Genomic DNA, 18,204 nt, shown 5'->3' with positions numbered 1-18,204 from the left:
TGGGGGCTCAGAGGAAGGTCACTAGCCAGCCCCAGTGTGGGTGAAGGGGTTTGGAGGATTCCACAGAGGTCTGGAAGGCAGGCCCATATAGCTAAGGGAGGCTGGGGGAGCAGTCAGTGGAACATCGTTGGCTCTTAGTGACCATTGCTTCTGTAAGTTTGCGGAGAAGGGTCTGGTGTGGGCCCGGAATTGCTGTCAGTCAATTTGGCCGGCATTTGGGAAGGAGGCGGAGACGGAACATTCCATCGAATGCAAAAGTAACAGATGCCATCACAATCACCCAGAAATCTGACTATTATTTTAGCCTATGTAACTCCCAAACCACCAGTCAGAAGAGAGATTCTATCTTACTCAGAGCTGGCCAGAAGCTGGCCATGTACTCAAGCTCTGTAGCTGAGCATTTTCCGATTCTCAGGCACAGAATGGGCAGGAATAGCCAGCCCTGCCCACTGGCTCATCACCCAGGCTCAGTTTTGGACAGGAAGGTGTTCTAGGTGTCTAGGCACTTTTGTCAGAACTTGAAGGATGAAGTGTGGCCAGGTGAGGCTGAGGTGTGCACATCTGGAAGATGCCTTCGTGTGTGTCTAGAACATGTGAGTGTATGTACCTAATAATGGACAATGCTGGAAAAGTTTGTCTCTCCCACTTAATCTTTTTAAAACTATCAGCAAATGGGTTCCTCTTGTCTGAGTCTAATCCAACCACTACTGTTGTCTTACTCACTGGACCTGCTTCTGTACTTGATAAATGTTACTTTAGAGCCACCATATTGAATTAGGCGCTGATTATATCTGATTTACCCTGTAACAGGGTTATGTCCATTTCCTAGCATGTAGCAGAAGGGCCTGATGGTCACCAAGCTGATCCAATAATTACCTCTTAAAATTGTAGTCTAAATGGGTCATGTCAACAAGTTCCCCCAACTAAGGGGGCACCCCAGCCGAGCGGGGCAGGATCTGACAAGCAGCACCACAGCAGAGCTCACGACACCCTCCCCCAAGGCCACATCGCATGTATCTGAGGGTGCCTCTTACAGAGGCCACTTGCCAAGGGCCGGAAGTGGGACCAGGAGTTCTGTGGCAGGACGGACTGAGAAGAACTGTGGTTTCAGAGTCAGATGGAGCTGGAGCTGGGTTCAAATGCTACCCCCTCCACGGTGATCTTAGGGAGCAAGCTTCACCGCTCTGAGCCTTGGGCACCTCATCTGTAAAATGGTCACAACAGTAGCTACTCGGCTAAGCTGTAGCGTGGGGAAGGTGATGGCGTCAGGAGCCTGGCCTCAGCCCCACAGAGTCAGGAGCTCTGGAGTATCATGGGCACTGCTGACATATCCCATTTGTAATGAGGTGCTTTTCTCTAGACAAGGTTCTTACAGAAACCATGTCAATGCCTGGCTGCCAGCCAAGTCCTCAGCCCGTGGGGACAGGCGATGAAAAGCTAGTAGTACAGGCAAGAAGCAGCTGACCAGGCACCAAGTCCTCCAGGAAAATAGGGATCACCTCCCGTACCCACATCGTAGTCAGGTGCCTCTGGGGGAGCCTGGGCCTGCTAGGTCCTTCTGTGTGGGTGTCCCCAGGATGGGACGGGTGGCACATGGTTCTTCTGGACCCCTCGGACTAGAAGTGATCCCCTCCAGTCCTACTTGTCTCCATCCCTGGTAGCAGACATGTCAGGGACAGGGTGACCAGAGGTGCAGTGGGGTCTCAGGCCAGAGGGTGGTGGGAGAAGGATGGCAGCCCCTCCTGCCTAAGCCTGCACCCCAACCCTGAAGCCTAAGTAGGAGCGGCAGAGGCCCAAAGTCCCTGTCTGGGGAAAGCAAGGCCTCCCCCTGCAGCCCAGCCAGGCCTGGGTTTGAATCCTGAAGTGACCCCCCCAACACACACCCATAGGGGCAGTTTTCTTCCTTCAGTGTTTGAAAGAGAATCCCAGCACCTCGAAGTGCAGGGAGAGGCTCTGTGGCCTGAGGAGGCCTGGAGAGTCTGCTCGCTACAGCCACCCTGTTTAAAAACAAGTGAATCAACAGAGGGACTGTTCATCAATATTTTAAAAAAGAACTGTAATTAGAGGTTGGTGAACCCCCCACAGCTCCTGGCCACGATGTCAAAGGCTTCCTTGACCTGGAACTGGGAACAGAATGAAAAGCAACCGCAGACACGGTCGGCCCTGGCGTGTTCTGCCACAAATCCCACAGGCCAGGCGCTCCCCACTGAGGCTCATAAAAGATGCTGTGGCTAGTAGAAGTCGCATTTCACATGCGTCCACATTCTTTCATTCCTGGGTGGTTTTTCTTTCTAAACTTGGGAATAGGGGCACTCTATTTTAAGAATATTAATTACCGTCCAACTTTCATGTACTAATGTGAACACCACCACCAACCAAAAACCCAACTCTGAACTGAGGAGAGGAAACAAAAGTAATTTATGGGATAATTTCGTGTCCACATCCCTCAAGGTTGCCTGAGAACATTTATCTAATGCATTTATTTCTGGTCAAGAGAAGTGAATGGCTGGCTTTTTGGTGGTTTCTGAAGAACGAAGGGAGGGCTGGCCACCTCAGCCTCGGAGGTGCCGGCTCGGGCCACCTCAGGCCAGGAGTCCTGCTCAGGGCTCAAAGAGGTAGTGTCAGGAAGTTAAAAATAGAGTGAGGGACCCGGCACAAGCTTTGACACATGGTTTTCTCATCCAGGGACTGCCACAGAGGGCCCTCCTTTTCCAGCTATTCTAAGTGAAAAAGAAAAAAAGTAAGATTATCTGAGAACTAAATAAAAAAAAAAGTGCTATATTTTAGCTACCTTTTCTGCATTCTTCCGCCTTCTCCCAAGTGTTCATTTTGGCTCCTCTTTCCTCACTGAGCCAAAAATGGGATGAGTCCCGTGGTTCTGTCCTTGACCCCCTTTTGTCCTTCACCTGCCCTCATCCACAGCTGGGGCTTCGGCGTGGCGCCCACGTGGCCAAAGCTCAGGCACGTGCCAAGCAACTGCCTGTCTCTTGGATGATCCCCGTCCTCCTATAAGGCCCCCAACTTCCCAGAACCAGATCTGACATCTGGAGGGGCACATTTGGGGCATATTCCTCCCCCCCCCCGACCACCCAGTTGTCATTCCCCATAATCTTGTCTATATGCTGGTAGCCAGGACTGTCTGACACGTGACCCTGGTCCCAGCCTCTTCAGAGGCAGGAAGGGGAGTGATGGGCGCTCCCTATGGGATTCCCTAATGGTAAACATGAAGGGAGACTGGGAAGGCTTCCCTTAGGCCTGATGGGGAGGAGCAGCCGACTGGGCAAGCCAGGCAAGGGGGTTTCAGGGGGAGGGGACAGTGCGAGGAAAGGCCAGCATTGAAAGAGACCAGGAACTGTAGACGGAGCAAGGAGGGCTCTGGAGGCGCGAGCAGCGAGGACGGACGCCGGAGAGGATGGCGGCCTCAGGGCACGGGTTTTATCCTGGGGGTGTTTTCAGCTGGGAGGGTGCTTGGGTTTACGTGTAGAAAGAGGTCCCTGGTTTCTGTGTGGAGAATGAATGGTGGAGGAAAGTCCGAAGGACACGATGAGAGATGAGGGGGCTGACCGGACACCCGGTGACCCCCAACAATAGCTCTGCCTGGCTCCTGCTGGCTTATCGCTTCCCAGCACCCCCAGCTCTCTGCCCAGACAGACATCCAAGAGAACAGCCCCCACACTGATTCACACTCGGGTGTTAAGGACAAATAGTGGCACCATCCACCTCAGATCCCTCTGGGACACAGGAGGGTGGCAGCAGAGGGGAGGGCGGTGGCTGCCAGCCTTCCCAGACCTCTGGGGGGATTCCTCCCCTGCCTGTGGGTCCTTCTGAGCATTAGGGAGCCCTGTGGGGTCAAAACTCAAGCCAGGAGGGGGCCACGGATGAGTCTTACTTCAAGCCTAGGCTCTGCCACTCTAGCTGCGTATCCCCAAATCTCCCTTTCTACACGGCAGCCTAACTGATGCACTAGCTCAAGCGACCAGGAAGTTTTCTCAGAGCTCCTGCTGTACCACTTGGTACAGACAGAGGGAATTGAACGTTTTGGTGACCGTCATTCTGGCCTGGTTAGAAGCCACTATATAATCCAATCTGGGCTCCCTGAGTGCCTTTCAGGGAATGGACTCTGTGCTCAGTGCTCAGGGGGCTCTCGGCTACAGTCTGATACTCGGTGGGTGTGAGACTGAAGGATGGCAGCTGCAGAGTCGAGCCACAGAGGATGGGTGCCAGGTGGACCAACGGGGGGTGTCCCGGACACTGGGGACAGCATGTACAAAGGCACGCAGGCGTGAAAGAGTATGCAGTGTTCCAGGAAAGATAAAAGCTAGAGCCGGGGCCATCAGAACCAACCAGTGGGAGGGAAGGAGAGGCAGAAATGAGGCAGAGGAAGGCTGCGCCCCATCACCAAAGGTCCCCAGACCAGGCTGGGTAGAAGGATTTGTTCTTTGTACAGAGGGAGATCTGGAGGTGCTGGACAGAGGAAGGGGCAGCATGAACTCAGAGTGGCTTGGGCTGGGAACCTGGGCTGGGACTTGAGCATGGTGGATGGCCCACAGCAGGCAAAAACTGAGGAGGCCCAAGTAGGGAGAGAAAAGAAGGAGCAGGGACCGGAAATGGACTGCAGAGCTGAAAGTGACTGGCCTTGACTCTGGATGGGTCGCGTTGAGGGCAGAGGGAAGGGCCAAGAACAGAGCCTCTGCTCACTGGCTGACTGATGGGGGCTGCGCCCACTGAGGCTTCTGGGGGACTTAACTCCACCCTCGGGCTTCCCTCCACTGCTTTCAGTCCCCCTCTATCTTTCTCTTTTAACTGCCACCAATAGAAAACCAAATACTTTTTAAAGATTTTATATCCTTGGTTTTCATTTTTAAAAAATGAATAAGTGGAATGTTTCTTATTGCTTTCTCAAATAGAAAAGCAAAGTTACCTGTACGTGGTCTCTCATGTGTATGAATGTCTAAATTCTCATTTTTCCCGTGGTATATTAAAAAAGAGAGAGAGAGAGAGCCATTTCAGGCATCAGGATGAGATTTGGCAACACCCCTTTGGTGCCCAGCTGCGCCTCATGCCCTCAACCCCCACAACCCCTGCCCCCTGAGAGAGCCTCCGGCTGGGCAGCACATCCCAGGCTCCTCATCTGAGGAGGGCTCGTGGAAGACCCAAACATGGTAGCCCTTCCCCTGTGGGGTCTGCGGATCGTCTCTCCAAGCCAGGGGCACAACCCCAGGACGATGACATTTTGATAAAGTTTTAAAAAACGATTTCACTTTGCAAGACAAATAGCTAATAAAATAGATTCTTTTTTGGTAACCGCCCATACACCAATCAATCTGTCACTCGGAAAACTGTTTCCTGAGAGGTGTGAAATGAGGCCACTCTGGAGTTCTGTGGGAACAGAGAGACCCCGAGAAGCTTTCCATTCCCAGATTACACTTGCTACCCCAAAACAGGGAAGCTCTCTGATTCCGATCTCAGGAAATACACAGCTGATTAGTTGCTCAATCAATACCAACTTTTTGAAAGACGAACGGGAGGAGTCTGTCCCACTGTTTACATGCAGCCCGCCCACACCATCAGGTGTGCCTCTTGCCTCTGTCTCTTTCCAATTCCATCCCTATTGGGAAAAAAATTTTAAGTGTTCCCCACCTAGGGGGCTTGCAGAGTGGTTCACACCAAAGGCACCTCTTCTGCGCAACAGACTTTCAAGTAACAAATTGAAACAAAGGGTCATGTCAACACCACCAGCAGAAATAAAAAGGAGAAGCCTTAGTCGTAAGACACAACCCCTCTGTGCCTACTGAGGCCACTAACAGAATATAGAGACCCTCACCCCCTGCACACTCTCTTGATAGCTCTGCATGGCTGCTACTTGCTTTTCCTACCTTTATTTTCCCTTAACTCTAATTCCCTCACTGCTTTAAAAAAATCTATTATATTGTACGTAGAACACAGTTTAAGTCTTTTTTGGAACAAGATGGAATAAATCTGAGTTAACCAGAACCTCCCTCAAACCAGCTCTAGTTGCAGAATTCTGCTGTACCAAACCTACAGCAGCAGCGGGCTCCGACAAGTGCTAAATACAGAACAGCAGTTGCACACAGTGGGCCCTCAATTATGTGTCAGTTCGTTTGTCTTTTAAATGATGGAATCTCGGGGCGCCTGGGTGGCTCAGTGGGTTAAAGCCTCTGCCTTCGGCTCAGGTCATGATCCCAGGGTCCAGGGATCGAGCCCCGCATCAGGGCTGTCCGCTCTGCGGAGAGCCTGCTTCCTCCTCTCTCCCTTTCTACCTGCCTTTCTGCCTACTTGTGATCTCTGTCTGTCAAATAAATAATAAATAAAATCTTTAAAAATAAAAAAAATTTAAAAATAATAATAAATGATGGAATCTGAAATGCCCGAGAAACAAATAAGATGAACAGGGTAATAACTACTGTGAGAAAAATGTGACAAAAAACAATAATAACAAGAACAGATCAGAACTCCCCGACCCAGCTCCCTCCCCCCAAAAAAGCTGTAATTCCATCGTGGAAACGATAGAATAACTGAAACACGTCCGAACGTTGAGATGACTGAAACAATAGAGCAAAGAAAGCAGGGATGTTGAGGCTAAAGTAAGACATCAAACCAGAAATGCAAACAAAGAAGACAATCAGAGAGGTACAAACAACCCACTTGGAAATGAGATATGGTGTCACAGCCCTACAGCTGGTGAGAGAAAGAGAAACAGGGCGAGGCACACGATGAGGGAAACAGTCAGATAAGAAACAATACAAGAAAAGTTCCGAGGGAGATGAAAAAAACAGCTCTGCCTAGAAATAAAGAACGCACACTGTGCCTTTCAAGTTTAACTCCAAGAGAAAGAAATCAGCATTTGCTCATTACAGTATGGAATGATCTGGCAAGCTGAAGGGAGATACGTTCTTTTGAACTTGGATAAGAATGACAAGAGGACTGACATCACAAATAGTGAAGACAAGATGAATCTCGGATAGAAATGTGGCATTCGAACCACACAGGAGTGTCCTAACCACATGGCAATTATGCTCCTAAGACTTGCTATGTGTAAGTAGAAGAAAACAGACTCATTAAAAAGTGGGGGGTAGGGGAGGCGGAATTTGTGCACAATTATACTTAAAAAGAGAGAGGGAATTTCTGGCTTTTTACAAAAATATGAAAGACAAAACCTGATATAACAAGACACTGGGATTAAAACGGACCAGCTGAAAAAGAAAGAGGAAGTGATTTGATGAAATTCAGCCACTCCTAAGATTTAACGTACACTAATAATTCCCAAATCCTGCTCTAGCCAAGACTTCTCTGAGGAGTTGTGGGTCTGAATATTCTACTGCCACCTGGACAGATCCGTGCAAATGTCCCCCAACACCACAGCCCTCCCTTGACCGACTGCACCCCTGGCCAATGAGCGACTTCAGCCTCCATTCAGCTGTGTAAACTGGAGGTCCTTTTCCATGCTCCCCAGGCTCAATCGTATCCACTTGTGTTAGTCTGCTGGGCCTGCTAGAACCAAAGATCAGACAGGGTGGCTTAAACAACAGAAATGTATTTTCTCCCAATTCTGGAGGCTAAAAGCCCAAGATCAAGGTTGTGGCTGATCGGGTCTCTGGTGAGAGCGCTCTTCCTGGCTTTGCAGTCCTCACCTGGCCTTTCCTCCATGCAGGTATAAGGCCGTGGGAGGCTCAGATGTCTTTTTTTCTCTTTTTCCTTTTTTTAAGATGAAGTAGTTTTCTGTGTTGCATTTTGTTTTATTTATTTTTTTAAGACTTTATTTATTTATTTGACAGAGAGAGATAGCAAGAGCTGGAACACAAGCAGGTGGAGTGGGAGAGGGAGAAGCAGGGCTCCCACTGAGCAGGGAGCCCAATGAGGGGCTTGATCCCAGGACCCTGGGATCATTACCTGAGCCAAAGGCAAATGCTTAATAACTGAGCCACCCAGTTGCCCCTCAGATGTTGTTTTTTTTTTTTATAAGGACACTGATCTGATCGGGTCTCACCCTTCTGACATCATTTAACCTTAATTACTTCCCTAGAGGCCCCATCTCAAAGACAGCCACACTGGGGGTTAGGGCTGTAATATATGCATTTGGTGGGGGGAAGGTCCTCTCACCAGCCACGGCTAGCAGTAAATCTGGGGTACTTCTGCACGCCGCCAATAAGGTCTCAACCAAATGCACAGACCAGCCTCTGAGCATGCCTGTCCAGCCATGCCTTTCCTCTTGCCTTGGTATTGGATGTTTAAGGGTAAATCCCTTCACCAGAACTCAGTCAACACTTTTCCTCAAGGCCAGCAACTGCTTCTCACCCTCACCCCAAGGGGCTTCCAGCAACCCAACCTAGTCTCAGGTCTGCAAGACATCTGACCCTGACACTCAGCTAGAGGGCTGTGTGACTTGACATACGTTACATCTCTGGGCTTGAACCTTAATGAAGGTACCCGGCCCCAGCATTACCATGTGGATAAATAAATCAACCTCCTAGGTGCCAGGCCCTGTGCACACATTATTTCTGGACCTGTGAAATTAGGAAGAAAGTAGAAACTATAGAAAGGAAGTAGAAACTAAGGCTTGGAGAGACGCCGTGCTTGAGGCCACTACTTACTGTTCTAGGGAGCAGATCCATCCAGCTCCACTGCTGGTTCTCCTGACTGGGCTATGTCTCAGGGGACGTAGAGGCATTCAGGAACCTGGCCCAAACATCCAGGGACATGGGCTCACTTGGAGCTGCACGTCCATCAGAGGTCATCCCAGGTGCTGGTCTGCGGTTTTGGGGCCTGCGGGCTCCTGGTGGACAAGCAGGCAGGCGCGTGCTCCGGACCACTGCTGGATCCGTAGACACTGCCTTGCTGTGCTGGATAAACAGCCCACTTTCCATGCCCGCCCCCCAGGCCCGCCCTCCCCTACTGCCTATTTAAGCAAGGGGCCCTGACTCCACTCTGCCCAGGCACTGCCGGCTTCCGGAGCTAGGAGAGCAGCCCTGCAGTCCTCACTCACTCGGGGATGAAAGGTCCTTCTGTTTCACCATTTCCTACTGGTGCGTGTTGAATGATGATGCTGGGCTGGGTTGTAGAGGGAGCCGATACTGTTGGCCTAGGAGTGAACTGAGATGTGTAGCAGGCCTGAGGGCGGCTCTGATTGAATTTTCCCCATTTCTAATCCCTAATTTGATGTGCTCTTATTTTCAAAGAGGGAGAAGGCCTATAGTTTATGAAAGGACAGAGGGGAGCATATTTCAAAACAGGATCTGACTGAGAATATCAATGACTGGATGAGTTTTTCTTTTGAGGGGAAAAAAAAAAAGTCCTGTAATTTCAAGGTTGTAGTGATCCCACTTCCTCTCGGGAGCCCCTCCCTAAATAGTTCCTGTCATTTAATTCTATTTTGAAAAAATGTGCAGAGAATTTTTTTTTTTAGAAGAGTTTGGTGGGGGAGAGAGGTTGTGCAGCTGGAGGGGGACAGTTTACCGAAGGTCTGAGGACAAAGGGCTTCCTTGAGAAACTTCTTGTTGAGAGACGTGGACTGAGCTCCTCCCACCCCAGGGTGGTGGGACCTGAGAGTCAGGTGGGCTGGGATGGCTCAGTAGAGGCCTGCCTCCTTCGTATCCACTTCTAGATGCTTGCCGGCCTATGGCCTAGGGTCAGGTCAGCCCACGAAGAGGGTGAAGGACAGAGGTGCACACAAGTCATCAGCCTGTGGAGGGTAAAGAGGCAGGCATCCCAGGTACAGGGGACAGGACCTCCCCTGGAGGCCGGAAGAAGGCCCCCTCTGACCTCCTGGCTATGGGTTGGAGGTTGGACTCCCCAAACTATAGGTGGGGAGGGATGCCTCCAGGTGGTTAACTCAGGGGGAAACAAGTTAGGGTGTCCACATGGGAAAAAGGGTTCCTGGGGGAACACAGGTCCTAGGGGCCATGGCTTCCCTCTTCCCACTCTAATGTGGCAACATCAAGTACCCATGCTCCTTTGGTCGCGGCTGCCCAAGACACTGGAGTGACCCCATGTCTGACCGGGAAGGGGGCACCTAAGGCTCAGATGGATAGCTGACCCAGGCCTGGAACCCGGGTCTCCCTGGAGCTTCTCCATGGGGATTCCTAAGCAAGAGAGCCAGTTGTTTTCCGAGAAAAGAAACACTCCTGCCAGCCCTCTGCAACTCCTTCTGCTTGTGGGCCAAGGGACCGGAACTTAAATTCCGGATTTCTCGGAAACACAGTTTGAGTGATTTGCAAAGTAAATGTCTATAAATGACGGGAGCTGGTCCGGAGGAGAGCGTTGGGGAGGAATGGTTGCTCGATGTGACGGTACTGAAGAGGGTCCTGGCCTGAAAAGATGGAGGGCCGACGAGGGCCGCACGAAGCCCCGCGGGGTGGGAGTTGAACTTCCCAGGGCCTCAAGTCAAGGGTAAGGCTGGAAAGCTGAGAGCCGGACTTGGGACTAGGGGCTGGACTAAAGAGCCGGAGCGCCTGAAGCCAGGGAACTTGGTCAGAGAGAGGCCCGGGCCTGGGGCCAGGGGGCGGAGCCAGAGTGTCCCGGGAGAGGTCAATACCCGAGGCCTGGGGCGAGGTTAGAAGGGGAGGGCGGAGCCACAGAGAGAGACCCAGCCCACCAATCCCACTGGGGGGCGTGTCTTGAGCTGCTGCGGACTGAGCCAGCGAGGGATGCAGAGAGCCGGTGACATCGTGTAAAAGGCCACCGCTCACAGAGTGTCCTCCCGACCGTCCCCTAAGTAGACCCCACTGAGGTCAAGAAGTGTCTCTGCTGAACGTCCCCTAGACAACTATCTTTACCCTTATCTGCTGTGAACGCGCCCTGTTTCTGTCTGTCCGTGCGGCTTCCTCCTCCCTGCCCCACCCCTGGTCCGGGTGGCCCCCGTCTGTCTTTTACCGCCTGGGTTCAGCTCTCTCCCATCCCCACGTATCTTGGCGAGGCTGAGATTACACAAAGGTCCTGGGGGAAAGCTCCCATTGTTCCAGCTTCGTCTATCAGATCTAACCCAGGCCCCGAGGCTGGAGCTCTGAATTCCCCTGTCTCCGCTCCCCACCTCACACATCCGCAGCCTGGCCCGGGTCCAGCTGTTCAGGTAGAGTTCTCATCCCTCTCACCCGTCAGGCAGAGCCCTCTCCACCTGTCAGCCCTCCTACCTCCCCCCACGCCTGTGCAGGTTTGTGGCACAAACCTCCGTGCCCCTCCACCCCTTCCGGCTGCACTTCCTCCGTCCGCGTCCGCGGGGACAGCCGGGTCCACACCCTCTCCTTGGCGAGTGGAGGGTGTGGCGCTGCCTCTGGCGCAGGTGGGGCCCCTTGGTCTTTGTACCTGGCTCACCTGTTCTGGGTTGCTGGGTGGCTGTAGGTTGAGTCCCCGACACCCCCTGTGAACCGCTCATCTGCTTTCAGGTCCCGATTGCGGTGGCTTCCCCTCTTCAGACGATCAAGAGGGTCCCAGCAGCCCCTCCTCAGGTAAGACAGGGGCTTCTGGAGGGGGAGTGATGCACAGGTCTCCCCACATAGGCGAATTATTCATGTTTTATATAAAGAGGTGCTGTGTGAAATTAAGAAAAGGTTCTGTTGTTTGGTTAAAAAGTTTAGAAACAGAGCTCTGGGTAAGCCATCAGGGGGCTGGCACTCTGGGCCGACCCCTCTCCCTCCCTCTGAGGCGAGCAAGGCCAGGGGAGGGGGTGTGTCTCACCCACCCAAATCTTTGGAGAAAATACAAACTGCTTCAATACACGGGGAAGACTTGAGGCAGCACTTCACAGAAGTGGAGGAATACAATATAATTGAAATGTCGGGAAATGTAACCAGATAGCATTACCCACTAAACTATTAAAAAAATTTTTTCTTTTAATTGCTTAAACCCCAGAGCTGGTAAGGATGCTATGAAACAAGCACTGTCAAACAACTGGTGGAAAGCGATTTGGGCCGGGGAGGGGACGGAAGGGGAGTTGCTGAGGCTTATGGGTCGTCAGGGCTCCTATTATCTGCCTGCTCTGAGCCGGACACAGCTAGAGTCAGGTGATAAAACCTAAGTGCTTGCAGGGGGACACAGGCCTAGGAGTTAGAACACAAAAACCTGCATTCCTGGGACTAGGGGCAGGGGTGGCGGTGGGGGGCTGGGCGTTGTTGAACAGCTCAGAGGCTGCTGGTGTCAACCACAAGAACACAGTCCCTGATCTGCAGAGACAATCCACAAGGCCATCTATGACACTTCCTCACTTCCCGCCTTTGCTCTGAGAAATGGAATTTGTCACCATTGCTCAGCCTCCTCTCTTAGTTCTGCTTCTAGCTTAGTAAGTCTGAAGATGTGGGGGGCTGGTCCCCTTTCTGGTGTGCAGACTGCCAATAAGGGCAATAAATGCACAGAAACCACCAGCCAGGTTAAAGGTCCTCTCGTTAGCTCTGGGGCCAGAGAGCAGAGAACTGGCTGGGGATTGGTAAAGAGACAGAGAAACTGTCACGGTGACTTCTGAACCCTGAGCCCCCTCCTGAGCCTGAGCCCCATCCCAGCCCACAGATGAGGCCTATGAGGGAATGGCCCCAGCAAAGGCAGGGAGGCCTAGAAGGGTGTGGTCGGGAACCACACAGGGGCCTTGGAACGTCACATGTAGGAGGGAATGCAGAGCAATCCTGGAGACCAGAATGCTGAGCCTAGTGTGCCCTTCCCTGCCAGGTGCTTGGGCATCCTCCTGGGGACAGGAGGGGTCACTGAAGAGTTTAACAGGGGAGCAGTGTGGTCTACTGTGTAGTTTAAAAAGATCCCTATGGCTGCCATGTGGTTCCAGAGGAAGGGAGGCCAGCTTCGGGGAGACAGGTAGTGGTTGGGCAGTGTCTAGCTGGGACAGAGCGGGGCCTGAGCTGGCTGTGACCCTGGGAGTGGATAGGAGGCATTAGGGAGGCAGAACAGAAGCTGGTGGGAAGAGGCAGGGTATGGAGGATGTCCAGAGCCTCAGGGACTATTCAGGAGACAGAACTGGGCAGGGGGGCGGGGGGAAGGAGGGGGATACAGTGGACAAAGAAGTCAGCTATCCCGAGAGACACCTGGGAACAGGTGATACTGAACATTCAATGAAGGGAGGGGAGAAGAGGCAGGTCTAGCTCCTCAGGGTGGGCAGGGGAAGAGGGGACAACCAAAGGCTCAGAGAAGCCACAGCTCCAGGGGCAGAAAGGGCACGAGAAGGATGGTGGCCCCAGGACCCAGGGCAGAGGGCCGCGGGATGGATGAGATCACGCAGCTGAAGTCTCATGTGGGGCCTATTTTTAAAAGCAAAATCAGGTTGAAACTGTATAGACCGTTTCCTTTTCGGTGCTGACCTCTGTTCTGGCAATTTTCTCTCCAAAACTTTACCAGAGCCTGGTGGAACCCCCTATCTACCGTCTTTCTAGTGGTGAGGGGGCTGCAGGAAGCCTCAAGCCGGGAGTGCTGCTCAGACCCTTAGCCAGCCAGAGGGTCACTCATCCGTCCCAGAGGGCAGGACACGGGCCGGGCCAGTGAGGCTCTGCTGGCCCTCCTCGGAGCCGAACTGGAGGCTAGGCTGATCGTGTGGTGTAGGTGGGAAGCTACTCACTCAGACATTCTAAGCATTTAACTTAAACAAGCCCGGCTTAAGACAAACTGTCAGTGAATGTGTTGGATCCTCCTTTCAGGCCCATTTTTCACAGCTGCTCCTCCCTGGCGTGTCCTTGCCAGCCACCTGGGGCCGGGTGGGTCATTGTGGTCAGAGCGTGGCCCGCTGGGCAGGATTTCAGAGTTCCTCGGCTTCCCACATGCCTGCTCTCGGCTCTCCCAGACTCTCCTGTATCTCCCTCCCTTGCTCACTGCTCGTTCCACCCACCGCGTACCCCCTTCCTGTCTCCATGCCCTCCAGGAGGACACCCCACACTAAAATACACACACCTAGAAAGCAGGCTCTGCCCCCAGAAATTCCTGGGGCCTTGCTGCAGAATACCCCTCAGTCACAGTGCTGCGTCACACTCAGAAGAGCTGGATGCCAGGTGCCCCCCAACCCCCGCCTCCCAGCTCTCTGCCCTCTCCAGCCCAGGCTAGCACCCCTTGGCCAGCACAATCCGGCAGTGTCGGACCCCAACCCTTAAGCACAGGCTGTTGCACCATCTCGATCTGCGCCCCCCCAGTGTACTCTTCGACACTCCCTCCTGCCTGGTCCCCTGTGGGCCTGGCTGGGTCCCTGGAACCAACCAACGGGTCCCTGGAACCCGTGTGTGTGGATTTACTTTAATACTTCTATCACTAGCAGTGGCCCCTTCTCTGAGCAGGAGTGATTTCCACTAAAAATGAAAAGATTCAGGCTCAGCTCTCCGGATGCCTCATGGTCCTGAGCAGGGAATCAGCTGTTCAGTACATACACGGAGGGATGGAAAGCAGTGAGCCCCTGATCTGGTCCGGGTTTAGGGCAGAGGAACATCATTATTGCCATTAAAATCTTTCTTAAAGAGAGTTGGGTCTGGGGTGTCAATCTGGCTATATACTGGGGAAACTGAGGGCTGTTGATCAGTTAGTCTTGTTTTTGTTAAATGGATTAAAGAAATCAGAAGCCTGGGGTCCTTGGGTGACAGAGTCGGTTAAGCATCCTACTCTAGGTCTCCATCTCACGGTGAGATGAGCCCTACGTCGGGCTCTGTGCTCAGCTTGGAGTTGGTTGGGGATTCTCTCTCCCTCTACCCCTCCCACTCTCTCTCTCTCTCAAATAAATACAGAAGAAAGAAAGGAAGGAAGGAAGGAAGGAAGGAAGGAAGAAAGAAAGAAAGAAAGAAAGAAAGAAAGAAAGAAAGAAAGAGAAAGAAAGAAAGAAAGAAAGAAAGAAAGAAAGAAAGAAAGAAAGAAAGAAAGAAAGAAAGAGGGAGGGAGCAGCCTTCCTCTATTGGTCAGGGTGGGAGGGGTTATGCTGTGGCTTATAATCAGTTTTCTGTCGTTGCTCTTATGACATGTGGGGAGCAGGGTTAGCTGGGGCGCTGCTCCATGGTTCCACACCCTGGGACCCAGGCTGATAGAGCAGCCACCGTCAAGAACACTACAGGTAGGGGCGCCTGGGTGGCCCAGTGGGTTAAAGCCTCTGCCTTTGGCTCAGGTCATAGTCCCAGGGTCCTGGGATTGAGCCCCCAATCGGGCTCTCTGCTCAGCGGGGAGCCTGCTTCCCCCCTCTCTCTGCCTGCCTCTCTGCCTGCTTGTGATCTTTGTCAAATAAATAAATAATCTTTAAAAAAAAAAAAAAAAAAAAAGAACACTACAGGTAAATGTGGCAAAGGGAGAGAACTCTAGGAGGTCTCACACCTGTGCTAAGTACTCTAGCCCAGCAGTGACACAGACCACTTGCACTCACAGCTAGTGGGTAGAGCTGGTCACATGATTCCACCCAACCACAGGAGGACCTAGAAGTGCAGTCCTGCCTCATGGCGGGGAGCAGGCTCCAGCCCCTGGGGGGGCAGGGGAGGGCAGAGGAAGTGAGGCAAGAGTCCTATACTAAGCTTGGAGGCAGAGGTAGAGACGAAAAGGAAAACGTCTACCCAGATGTTCACAAAGATAAAGTGTGCTTATCTTTTAAGTAGTTATTCCTGGATGGAGACATGTCCCTGTCTGCACCAACACATCTATACCAGCAATCTGGGGACACACAGCCACCATGACCCAGCGCCAGCGGTTCTTGTTTCCCTTTTCAGAAATGCAGGATTCAACAGCCAAGACCGCGTAGAGACAGCTACCACTACCAGAGGGGCAGGGGTGAGTGGGAACCCTGAGCCACAGGAGACCCTTGGAAGGCAAGTTTGGTGGCAGCAATGAGAGGCAACTTGGAGAACTACAGATCCCCGTGATCTCTTCCCCACGGGCCTTTGCTGCGGACAAATGACTAATTCACGGTCTTATGCAAATGAGGTTTCACATCTCACTCCCATGGGAAGCCCTCCAGCAGCCCCCAGTGGCCTCCCAGTTATACGCTCTGGAGCAGGCTCTGAAATCCCACAGGCAGGTCAGAGACCTTCGGGAGCAAGCAGCCCCAGGTTTAGCCCAAGTGGGGTTTCCTCTCTCGGGGAGGGAGTTCATGCTGGCTCTCTCAGCGCCCAGGGCTCCGGTGATACTGTGTGCACGGAGGACCCGAGGACAGCCTCTGAGAAGGCCCCGAACAAGGGGCTGAGCACTCCTGGTGAATGAGACCCTGCCCACGTCCAGAAAGCCCCGGCCTCAGGCTCAGCTGCCAAGGGCTGCCTGGAGGCTTAGGGAGATGCTGATGCCTGATCTTATTTACTCATTCACACCGATTTGCTTTTTAATCTCTGCATAAATTCTCCTCTAGGACTCAGTTTGTTAAATGTTCTTTGCAGAGAAAACTTTAGGCTGAATGTGAAATGATTCCCTTTAGAAGAATTTTAGCAAGTCTGTTCTGTTTTAGGAAGGTTTGTTGTCTTCATCTGTGTTCTCTGGTGCCTTGAAATGCCTACACACCGCTCAGCCGGCCAATCCATTCCAGGAGGAAATGCTGTACTTGAAATGCAGCTGAACACTGGGCCTGCAGAAATCCTGCCATTTGTGTGGACTTGTATTTAAAGTTCTACTCCCACAGAAAGTATGTTGTCATTTCTTCTTAAGCAAAGGATGTTCCAAGCCTTGTTCAGCTCATGAACCATTAACATCAGCAGGGAAGCAGGGACTTTGCAGGGACAGCAGCCTCTGTACCAGAGCCCGAGAAAAGTGAGATCCCTCCTGGTCTCCATGCCTGGGGAGGGCCTCTCCTTCCGAGGGAGGGCCCGCAGACCAGCTGGAAGGCATGTCACATGCCGGCCCTCAGCCAGGCATGCGGCAGACACTGGGGAGTGCCAGGACCCCCTGCTCACGCACGTGTGTGAGAGAACTCAGGATGTGAGCAGGCTCAGACCACTTGGGGAGGGAGGCCCTTGCCAGTCTAGGTGCTCAGTGGTGTGCCCGTAGCCTCCTGATCTGGACCTGGCTTAATTAAGGACGTTGAAGGCTCCTCTTTGGTAGTGACGACTGCCTCCGGTCCTGCCTTGGAGATGCCCAGTTGGTGCCCGAAAGGAGGACACTCGGGAATAGAGTGATCTCAGACCCGATTTGCATCATGGAGGAAGCTCCTCCGACCTCCCTCCCCCCAACCCAAATCCTGGGCTCAGCCTCCATGAGAGCACAGGATGGGCAGGAGCCCTGCAGGCTTCAGTTTCCAGGCTGCAGGCGGGTTCTTGAGTGGTAATACAGAGGGTACATGGGAATGAGACATGATGCCGCTCGGGATGGCTCAGGTGGGGATGTGAGTGCCAGCCACCATCCAGCCTTCTCCTCAGTGGCCCCCTTTCTGGTCACCGGTGGAATGGCAGACAGGAGAGGAGGGTGGCCAGATCTTCGAATTCAGCCCCATCCTGTGAGAACCCACGGTCTCAGGGTGACCGCCCCATGTCGCCGTAGCACAAGGTCTTATACCCAGGAGGACAGTCATTTTAACTATTCAATTGATCCGCACTCTCCTGGCACATACACCTCCAAGGTGGCTTGAGATTTGCTTTCCACCCAGGCAGGAATCCGCTGCAGCTGGGCTTTCTGAGTTCTGGCCCGGAAGTGCCGGGGCTGGCGGGCTGAAGGAGTGCCACAGGGCTGCCTGCAGCCTCTTCCTCTTCTCAGAAACCACATGACACATTAATAGCTCCCCTGGAAAGTGTCTTTTTGAAAATTTTATGGCCCCTTTGCCTGCGTCTGGTTTCTGCAGAAGCCTGTGACTTGGGCTCGCATGAGCAGCCCCCAGCACAGTCCTGCCCAGAGACAGAGGCCCCAGCCTTGGCTCCTGTCCGGGGGAGCAGGGCACCTTCCCTGTCAAGCAACCAGCCACACGAGGAGGAAACTCTGTGGGCTCCAGCTGCATCCTGAGGGTCCTCTGCGGCAATGGAATGAACAGTCGTAATAGTAACGAAGGTATTATTAGAGACGTGGCAGGCGCTGCGCTAATTGTGGTGCATACGCTGAGACTGTGTGTGTGTGTGAGAGACGAGGTATGTTTGCCTGACAAATGAGCAGATGACGCGCAGGGCATCAGTGAAGCCGCTTATCCAATATCTAGCACGAGGACCCAGACCGAGCACGTGTGACACCGAGCCTGTGCTTATAACATCTGCACGGCCTTCCCCTGAGGGATGCTCAAATCACATGGGCAAAGTTCCCACCACCACCGGCTCTCACAGGGCCTTCAAG

At 52.8% G+C, this 18,204-nt stretch overlaps 1 protein-coding gene across 1 annotated transcript in view; it reads left to right on the top strand.

The window, feature by feature from the left end:
• The first annotated feature begins 210 nt into the window (after positions 1-210).
• The window catches only part of SMPD3 (sphingomyelin phosphodiesterase 3), a 36,237-nt gene continuing 18,243 nt past the window's right edge, over positions 211-18,204 (top strand). Inside the window, 3 exon segments of the mRNA XM_032325208.1 lie at positions 211-540; positions 11,400-11,462; positions 16,403-16,576. The gene's annotated coding sequence lies outside the window, so the exon portion shown is untranslated.

Source organism: Mustela erminea, chromosome 19 (assembly GCF_009829155.1).
Source record: "Mustela erminea isolate mMusErm1 chromosome 19, mMusErm1.Pri, whole genome shotgun sequence".
Lineage (NCBI taxonomy): Eukaryota > Metazoa > Chordata > Mammalia > Carnivora > Mustelidae > Mustela > Mustela erminea.
This window is presented reverse-complemented; position numbering and strand designations above follow the sequence as displayed.